This window comes from Lissotriton vulgaris, chromosome 3_2, assembly GCF_964263255.1.
Source record: "Lissotriton vulgaris chromosome 3_2, aLisVul1.2, whole genome shotgun sequence".
Lineage (NCBI taxonomy): Eukaryota > Metazoa > Chordata > Amphibia > Caudata > Salamandridae > Lissotriton > Lissotriton vulgaris.
The window spans coordinates 77,231,597-77,241,384 of NC_141690.1; the positions used below are offsets into that span (position 1 = coordinate 77,231,597).

A 9,788-nucleotide genomic window follows, 5' to 3' on the forward strand; every position below is an offset into this window, starting at 1 on the left:
ACGAGATCAGGGGCAGTTAGGGCGGTAACGCCAAAGGTTCCCACGGGCCAGAAGGCAAGCCCAACGGAAGCACCTGCAACCGAGAGTGGGAACCCCCACCCGCAGGCCGGCCTCACATGCCAACCCAAGGCCCCAGAAACACCTTCAGTGCAGACAAGGGAAGGAGAAGGAATCCAAACCCGCCTAGAAGGAGGGACCCCGCGGAAAGTCCGCAAGACCAGCAAGACCAGACCCCGGCCAGCAAGTAAAAATATGGAACGCTTCACGAATTTGCGTGTCATCCTTGCGCAGGGGCCATGCTTGCATCGTTCCAATTTTAGTATATGTGCTGCCGAAGCGAGCACTCCGAAGAGCCCCGGAACCGCGATAGCCACGGCCCATGACGGGACGTAACGGAGGCAACAGCCCCCCCCCCCCCCCCAGGGAACCCCCTGGAGAGAGATGGCCGAAGCCAGGATCTAGGGTCCAAAAAGGGAGTGGCAGCACCAGTACAAGACCGGGAATAGCCGAAACCCGGGCCCAGAAGCCAAACCTGAACGCTCCTCGTGGAGATCGACACCCAGAGATCAGGGAGGAATGGCCGAAGGGCCCCACCCATGCAAGGGCGGGACGTCCACACCCACAGGCGGACGAGGAGACCGAAGGTAGGCCGCGCCCAGGGGGGCGGGCCCCAAAAGGAAAGGACAGGAGACAGCCAGAACCGGTCACCCGTAGAAAACACAGTCACCGCCGACAAGGACGCAGCCAGACCAGACGGCCGAGCCGGCCTCGCGGCCACCCGAGCGGGAACGGTGACCACCCCACCTCCACAACGCCCCTCACAACAGACGCGGGGGGGGGAGTCCGGAGACATGCGTAGAGAACGCACCCCGTGACAATAACACGGAACGAATCACGACTCTGCGAGACCTCCCAGTGTAAAACCACTCAGCAGCGTAAATTGATACCATAACCGCGCACTACACACCCGCAAGGGGCACAAGGCGCTTGTCCAAATGCCGCTGTGGAACCCCTCCCGGCTTTCCCCCCCATACGACCACTCCTGGACACCCCCAAGGAGGAGGCCAGGCCTCCCAAGCATAGGGGGGGGGCCGCAGAGGAGAAAAAGCAAGCAAACGCCCCGAGCAGCAGAATGGGACACCAAGAACGGAGTAGGCATCGAGGCGAGAACCATCAGGACCGTGGACGATGTCGCATCGGGCCACACACCCCCCCTGGGGCCACCGAGAGGGTGACGAGGCGAGGAGGGGGCCGGGCAACCCGCCGCGCAAGGACCCCCAGAAGGGACAGCGCAGAACAAGAAGGAGACCCCGCAGATGGCGACAGAACCCCCGCCACACTGAGGAGACCAGAAGGCACAGCCGCGCAGAAGAGCACACTGCACTCGAGACCGGCGCCCAAGAACCTCGCCCTCTAGACGGGCCAGGGCGAGCCCAGTACTGATAACACAGCCCAGAAGCCTCAGAACCGAGGGAACCGATCCCATTAACCGCCGAGGTGGGGAATCGGACCCAGGACTCGGGCTAGCTCGCAGCAGCACAAACCATACGGCCACCCGGAACCCGGAAGGAATTCCGAAAGCATTAAACATATGTCACCAGTTATAATGGAGAATGCGGGTATTGAACCCGCAACCTCTCGCATGCTAAGCGAGCGCTCTTCATGCGAAGCGCGACTAAAAACAGGGATGACTATCACCATGCAGATAATGCCCCCACTGAGGATCGAACACCGGACCCTCAGACTACGAGCCTGACGCGGTGTCCGCTGCCCTAAGAAGGCAGTTCAAATCGCTGCGCCGGCAGGGGAACCCTGGCGTGCACGGTCGACAAAGGCAATCACATCGCACCTGTCGGCCAATCCAACCCCGCCCCCAAGAGGCGGGAGCCAGCCGGAGCCAAACGCAGCGCGGCAATCAGCCGCGGGCCGTTGGGAAGGAAAAAAACACCCGAATGCCGGCGCCGTGACACCGAGACCCAGGTCGGCCTGAGGGGAGCACCCGGACCCGGTCAGCAGAGCCCCCGAGGACCCGCCGACAAGGGAGGTAGGACCGAGCCTGCCCTCGCCGCCAGTAAGTGCCATTGCAGAAGCGCCGCGGGGGGAAAAAAAACCACGCGCAATCCGCTGCCCCAGACCAGGCTCCAGCCCGCGAGCGCAGGCAAAGTCAGCGCCCATGTTAAAAACGCACGGTGCAGGAACGGAGAATATACCGGCAGAAACAACGTGAAAGCTGTCATATGGAACGCTGCACGCTCGGCATGAGGCTCCAACCACTAGCGGCTCATATACTTCCGCCGCAGACCTTGAAGCGCTAGCCCAACGCAGCCTAGAATATAGGGGAGCTGCGACAGAGCCCAAGAACACACGATTCCCACTGAGCAGTGCAGCCCCACGAAGGGTGATACAACCACATGTCCGCCACACATCAGAGACATGCAAGCAAACGCATAGGCGCATAAAGGCAAACGGGGCCCCATATAGGAGAACCCCCAGCGCTGGCCCCAAAAGCCCACCTAGTGGCAAGAGCCCATTAGTAACGACCTGGGGAGAGCACGGGAATGTACCAACACCCCACATCCCCGGCCGCCCCCCCCCCCCTGTAAACCCCTGGCACGCTAGAGCAGCACCTAACCGGCCCCATAGGACCGGGGGAAGGAAGAGGGGGGGGATTTTTTAGGCATAAGGCACCAGGGACCGCTAGAGCAGGTCCTCAACCCTAAACCCCAAGGGCCAGCTCACGCCGGCCCATCTTACCTGAACAGCGCCTCTGGAGAGAATCGCGCAGAACAAAAAAAAACAGGCTGTTGGTTGGGCCGGTCCGCCTCTTATAGAGGTCAGGTGTGACTGGTCGGCCATGTTGGGAGGGGGTGGGAGGCTTCTTTTTTTGCTTTGGAGGGTTCTGTCGTGGAGCTGATGCTCACTATGTAAGTCATGTGGCGAGGAAGACTAACGAGGAGGTAATGGATGTAACAACATCTACATGGGTATGTGAGAGTGTGTGAGAGCCGATACATGGGTATGTGTATTTTTAATTATTTTATTTTATTTATTTAATGCATTTTTATATGGCGCGGACTTTACCCGAAGGTGTCAGAGCATTGTACAATAGAACCAGTTACTTTACATGAGAGAAATGTTACAAAATAGAATGTTTCAAAAATAAACAGGAGACAAGAAGAGGTAGGGTAAAACCAACAAAGGCAAAAACACAATATCAAACACAGCAAGCAAGGGCGAGGAATGTACAAGAAAATATTACAAATTTACAATGATGAACAAAGTTCCTAGTGGGGTCTGAGAATGACGGTATTAGTTCTGAAAGTGTCTTTGGAAGAGAAGAGATTTGAGGTCAGCTTTGAAGATTCGGGTAGAGGTGGTGACACGGCGCAGTGGAGGAAGCAATTTCCAGATTCTCACTGCATTACCTGAGAACGATTGAGCCATCAATCTTTCCCATTTGAAGAAGGGGGGCTCAAACAGAAACTTTTCCGCATTCCGAGAAGGTCTTGAGCCTCCAGACATTTTCAGTTTATTCGCCAGGTAACAAGTAGAGGAAGTGTGCAAGGCTTTGTGGGTGATGCAGGCAGTTTTGTAAACAGATCTTGCCTCGATGGGAAGCCATCGAAGAGAAGACAGGATAGGAGTGATGTCACTTCATTTGGACGCTGAAATAAAGAGAGCTGCTGAATGGAGGATGGATTTGAGGGGGGTGAGGTGAGATTTGGGTAGGCCAGTCAGAAGAGAATTGCAGTAATCCAGTCTAGAGAGAGCCATCGATTGGACCAAGGTTTTTAGGACTTTTTCCAGGAATAACCGATGGATCCCCCACAGAAGGCACAGCTGGTAACGTGTGTTCTTAGCAATGGAGTTGATGTGGGAGATTAGGTTGAGTCTTTTGTCAACTATGACACCCAGGGATTTAGCGCTATCGACAATGATGGGTTTATTGTTAAGTAAATTCAGCTGATCCATCCAGGATTGAACAGGAGGAGGGGAGAGAGAGGTGGATAGTAGGAAGAATTCCGTTTTGGAGGGATTGAGAATGAGTTGGTGAACTAACATCCAGTTGTGAATAGAGTTGAGAGTAGAGTTGAATAGTGAGAGATCGTGTGCGGAACACACCTTGAGGTAGATTTGAGTGTCATCCGCATAAAGATGGTAGTGGAACCCAGATTTACTTAGGAGGTTCCCTAATGGTTCCAGATAGAGATTAAACAAAGTGGGTGCAAGGATAGATAGAACCTTGAGGACGAACGTAGATGAAAGACTGTTCGCTATCTTGATCATTTGGGATCTGTCCGAAAGGAATGAGGCAAATCATTTAAGCACGGGTACCTTCCACACCCATTCTCTTTTCAAGTGTTAAGGAGTGTGTTGTGATTAACAGTGTCAAAAGCTGCACAGAGGTCAAGAAAAATCAGAAGGCACTATTCCCCAGCATCGAGAATATGAACCGCATCATCGTTCACTTGCAGCACAGCTGTTTCATTGCTGCAATTTTGAATGAAGCCAGATCGGAACACGTCAAGGATATTATTGTCCATAACATGTAGGAAAAGTTGTTTATGAAAGGTATAACACTCTCTATGGGTATGTGAGAGGGTGTGACAATATGTTTGGGAATGTCAGAGGGTGTGGGAATTTTTGTATGGGTATGTAGATAGAAATAAATGAGGTTTGAATAGGTATGTGACAGGGTGTGACAGTCTATGTATGGGTATATGAGAGGGTATGAAAGTTCTCTCTAAGGGTATGTGAGAGATATCATTCTCTGTATCAGTATGTGAATGGGTTTAATGGTGTCTACATGGGTAGGAGAGAGGGTGTAAGAGTCTCTGTATGAGTATGTGAATGAGTGTCCCACTGTCTATATAAGTATGAGAATGGGAATAAAGGAGGTCTGAATGAGTATGTGAAAGGGTGTCAGAGTCTGTGTATAGCTTTGTGAATGGGTATAAGTGTGTCTGGATATGTGAGAGGGGTTGGCAGTCTGTATATGGGTATGTGAAAGAGTGTGAAAGTCTCTGTATGGGTATGTGAATGGGTAAAAGGGTGTCTACATGGGTATGTTAGAGGATGGTAGAGTCTCCGTATGGGTAAGTGAGAGGGTGTGAGAGTCTCTGTATGGGTATGTGAATGGGTGTCACACTGTCCGTAAGGGTATGCATATGAGACTAAAGGAGGTCCTAATGGGTATGTGACAGGGTGGGACGGTCTGACAATCTATGTATGGGTATGTGAGAGGGCGTGCTAGTCTCTTTATGGGTATGTGAGCGGATGTCAGAGTTGTTATGTTATGTTATGTTAATTTAATTTATAATGCTCAAGAATCACCGAAGAAGGGGTATCTCAGCATCACATTGAATCATAGGCAGGCAAATGTAGTATTGAAATAGCTACGTTTTGAGAAGCTTTCTGAAATGTAGGTGGTCCGTGCACTTCCATAAGTGGAAAGGTTTTTGATTCCAGTAGTAGGGGGCCTGGTAAGAGAAAGGTCTACCCCCGGAGCATGCTTTTCTAAATCAGGGCAGAGTGAAAAGGGATTTCACCAAGGATTGCAAAGGTCTGATTGGCAGGTATGGAATACGTTTCTCTGCCAGGTCCTCTAGGTCCTCTTCCATTCAGTTATTTGTGCACCATGCAGCAGATCTTGAATATAATTTTCTTACATATGAGACGCCAGTGGAGTGAGCATAAAAGAGGGAGAAAGGCTGTTCTGGCCGGCATACTATGAATGAGGCGGCCTGCCTTGTTTTGGACCTCTTGGAGTTTATTAAGTAGAGACTCATTATTGGTGGCTAAAAGGGCACTACAATAGTCCAGGCGGCAGATCACTAGTGCCTGTACTAGGGTTTTTCACATCGAAAGTGGGAGTAGAGGAAAGACTCTGAGCAACAGACTCCTCATATGAAAGCAGGTACCAGTGGTGGCCACTACCGGATCTTTCACAGTAAAAGGCTGGTCCAGGCGAAAACCCAGATTTTTGACTGTAGATTTGGGGGAAGGTGCTGCACCCAAGTCTGTAGGCCACCAGTCCAGGGACCAGAGCAGGTGGGCTTTACCAAAGAGCATGATCTCCATTTTGCTAGTATTCAACTGGAGAAACTTCTCTGTCATCAAGGATGAGATGGCTTTCATCCCATCTGAAAATGTGCTTTTGTAGTCTATAGGTCGTTATTAAAGTAGATGAGGAGTTGGGTGTCATCCGCTTATGAGAGTGGGGTGAATCCATAAACTCTGATGGTTTTGGCAAGTGGGGCCACATAGATGGTAAACTAGGTGGGGCTAAAACATGAGCCCTGAGGCACCCCCTTGTTGAGCTCTGTGGTGCGAGATCTAAACACGCTTTGATTGATGGTCTGAGTTTTATGAGTTAGAAAACTCAAAAGCCATTGTAGAGCTATGCCCCTGATACCTATCTCTACTAATCTCTGGAGCAGTGTTGGATGAGAATCTGGGGCGTATTCTCAAGGACCTAACGCCGAGTTATCAGCCTTTTAGCACAGCAAAAGTAGCAAAAGAACTATCGCCCCATTCTCAAGCTGGTGCAAACTGCAGATATCGCCAGTTTTCCATTGATAGCTTCCGCAAAAAAACATCGCCACTGAGGAGAGTGTCAACTAATGCTAATGATATGCAGAGTAGGCATTCCTGTGCAAAAATCATTATTAATAACAGGGGGTACCCGGTAAACCAAACAGCATCTGGGTAAAATAAGTAAATTACGAAAAAGGTGATTTCTTCAAGAAACTTAATTATGAGGAAGAAAACTATTAATTATCTGTCTCGTCACACCATAAATTGTATGATATATATCTATCATCTAATTAACGTTCATCCAATGGTTACTATCAGCAATTGCACAAACATATATATATATATATATATATTAAATAAGGAAAATACACAACAAAACAAAAATTCGATTTGTCAATTTTTTTTTTTAAAGTTCCTTTTTTTTATTTTATGCACTATTAATACAAATCAGTCAACAACACAATATTCAATCTTGTGAGGAATGACGTGTTTGAATCCAAAAACCAAATATTTTATTCTAGATCCAAGCGGTCCAAATGTCCTATTGTTGTGGACCCTAAATCCAAGGGTTGTGTGAGAAGCCCAATGTTATTTTTTACAAGGAAAAATGGCAATGTCTTTTCTTAGCCTGATTTCCTTTTCGAACACCAAAATAGCAAGGAGCATAAGAAACTAAACAGGTTTTTTGTAGCTTCAAAACCAAATGATGCGCCTAGGGAATATATCCACACAATCTCCAAATCAAAGCAGGTGTCGAAATTAATAATAACTGTCAACGCGTTTCGGCCTTTCAAACAGTATTAGGCCTCATCAGGACAAAGGGCAACAAAGTTTCATTTAAATGATCCTACAAAAAACAAAAATTAAACACAATCAATATTAATCAACTTATTTTTTTATTTTTTTTAATTTACAGTCTGTTCCACGGACACAGGCACCCGTAGGAGCCACTACCACTATAAGAAGAAAAAATACTCAAGGTTTAGGTATCAGAGAGGCTATTTACACACTGGAAAAAGAAAATGTGATCTGAAAACCATCACCAAAGATGAACTATTCTTAATTACACTCATTCAGCAATGAAGTCATTCGAAAAGAGGGCCCTTTCATCACCGTGTCTAATGCAAAATGTGTGTGCTTACACGAGTGAATAAATCCAAAAGCGATTAAGCTAGCCAAGTCTGCCATACATACCAAAGGAATATTATCCAATTACAAAAACCAATTTGGGATATGGTCGTCCAATGCTGCGGATATATTAGGAAATGTCACTCAAGCCAGGAAGAAATTCCTATATTGTGCACACATGTGCTTATTCAGATTTCATTATAATCTCAAGCCTGTGATCCAATCACCTATAACAATAGATAATAAAAAAATTGTCATAAAATGACCCTATTCCACTACACAAATATTGTACAGAACATAACAATGCCACACTAATCGAAAGTCAGGCTTTATACTAAAAAATAAAATGAAAAAAGTGCTTAACATTCAAATTACCATAGCTCAAAAGTAACCCCTTACTGATGATTACGCCCGGGTCAGTAAGCAATTATTAGCGTAACCATTAAAAAGCGGAATCAAACGTACACCGTTGAACCGGATGTAGCAGGGCTTCGTGTACGAGTCGAACCAGGCTTACCGGCAACCGCAGGGAGTATAAACCCACATCAGTTTAGGGAAACGGGCCAGAGTCTCCAACTGCTCGGCGTGTATCTCAGCCAACCGGGAAATGAAATGCCGGGCTAATAAACTTTACAAGGTGGAACTCCACCTACACTGACTCAACCAACCGGACAATTCCAGGTCAGGGGAAAACAAAACAAAAAATGGACTAGAAACACTCGCGTCCCTCAACCAAAATGGACGCTCTCTATTCACACTCCTATCTCATTCATATCGATTATTCTGTGTATCTACAGACACATTCCTTCTTAAGAAAGTTGTAAAGAGAGAGTGGAGAGAAAAGAAAACAAATCAAAAAGAACAAATAATTAAAGCAAAAGAAATAAAAGAAAACGACTACTACAATTTGGAAAGCAAATTAAAATTAAAACAAGCACCCCTATTCCCAGTGTGATACCATATACCTCTTCCATTCTAAAATCAATTTAGATTGACAGAAATCCACATTATATACATATTATACATTTATCAATGAATTATACGTACACTAAAACATACTTCATACTCATACATATTACAATTGATATAAAAAAACTAGTATTTAAACAGTGATATGAGTCAGCTAAACCCTTTAACAGATAAGTGACCATATTTCATTCCTGTCATTCAGTCCAGTTTTGGAAAATGTCGATGGGATATTGTAGGGCGTCGGTGTCGAAGGTGTGGTGGTCCTCTCCGGCATCACTGATATGTGGTCGTCTCTGCTCTTGTGGAGGTGTTGTGTGTCCCTCTTCAATGTGAAGGGGAGATGCATGGTGACATTGTGTTGACATGTATGTAAAAAAGCACGAAAACACCACTTTGTGATATTCTCAACGACCAGCCAGATCTGAGATGCAATCCAAAACCAGGTGATAAGGCGCGTTAACACAAGGGATTTAACACAAACCTTTTACTGGTGTTAAGCAGGACGACTTCCTACAGTATGAAAGGGAGAACCGCCCAGAGCCACATCTGAAGACCAACACATGTCAAGGAGACAATGATCATGTAGCTTGGAGACCCAAGAGGGCCACAACACCCACTGCCACCATCCCTATGCCCCCCCAGATCAGACCCCCCCCTGTACTACCACCGAGGCAGCGCAGAACAGGACAGAGGACATTCCGAAAATGGCATGGACCCTCTGCCCCACAATAGAAGAATGTGGGGGGAGGTGGGAACCAAGTATGAAGGAGGCAAGTCCCCCATGAACGAGAATGCACACAATACCAAGTTTGGCGGTGATGTGCTGGTCCGTATGCAGAGCACAGACCTGTATATGTGGACATATGATGCTGGTGCTTGTAGAGTTGTGGACAGTGGACGCAACCATCTCACCTCAGGCAGTGGGGATGACCTTGTTCATGTAGCTGTGTCGACCCCCCCTGTAAGCGTAAGCGGAGTGGGCTGGGAAAGAGTAGGCCAGTCCAGAGTAGGTGTGTGAATAAATAGCCCAGGACTCTGGGCGTGGTTCACTTCCGGGAAGGCCAATGCATCTGCCAAGGCGGCGGCCCTCACCCTGCTACGAGGCCACCGCTGTGACTGTCAGCATCCTCGACACAGACCCCCGGTGAACCCAG

General features: G+C 47.9%; 1 pseudogene; it reads right to left on the reverse strand.

Moving 5' to 3' along the window:
• Positions 1-246: 246 nt before the first annotated feature.
• LOC147725352 (U6 spliceosomal RNA) lies at positions 247-344 on the reverse strand (annotated as a pseudogene).
• Positions 345-9,788: the final 9,444 nt, after the last annotated feature.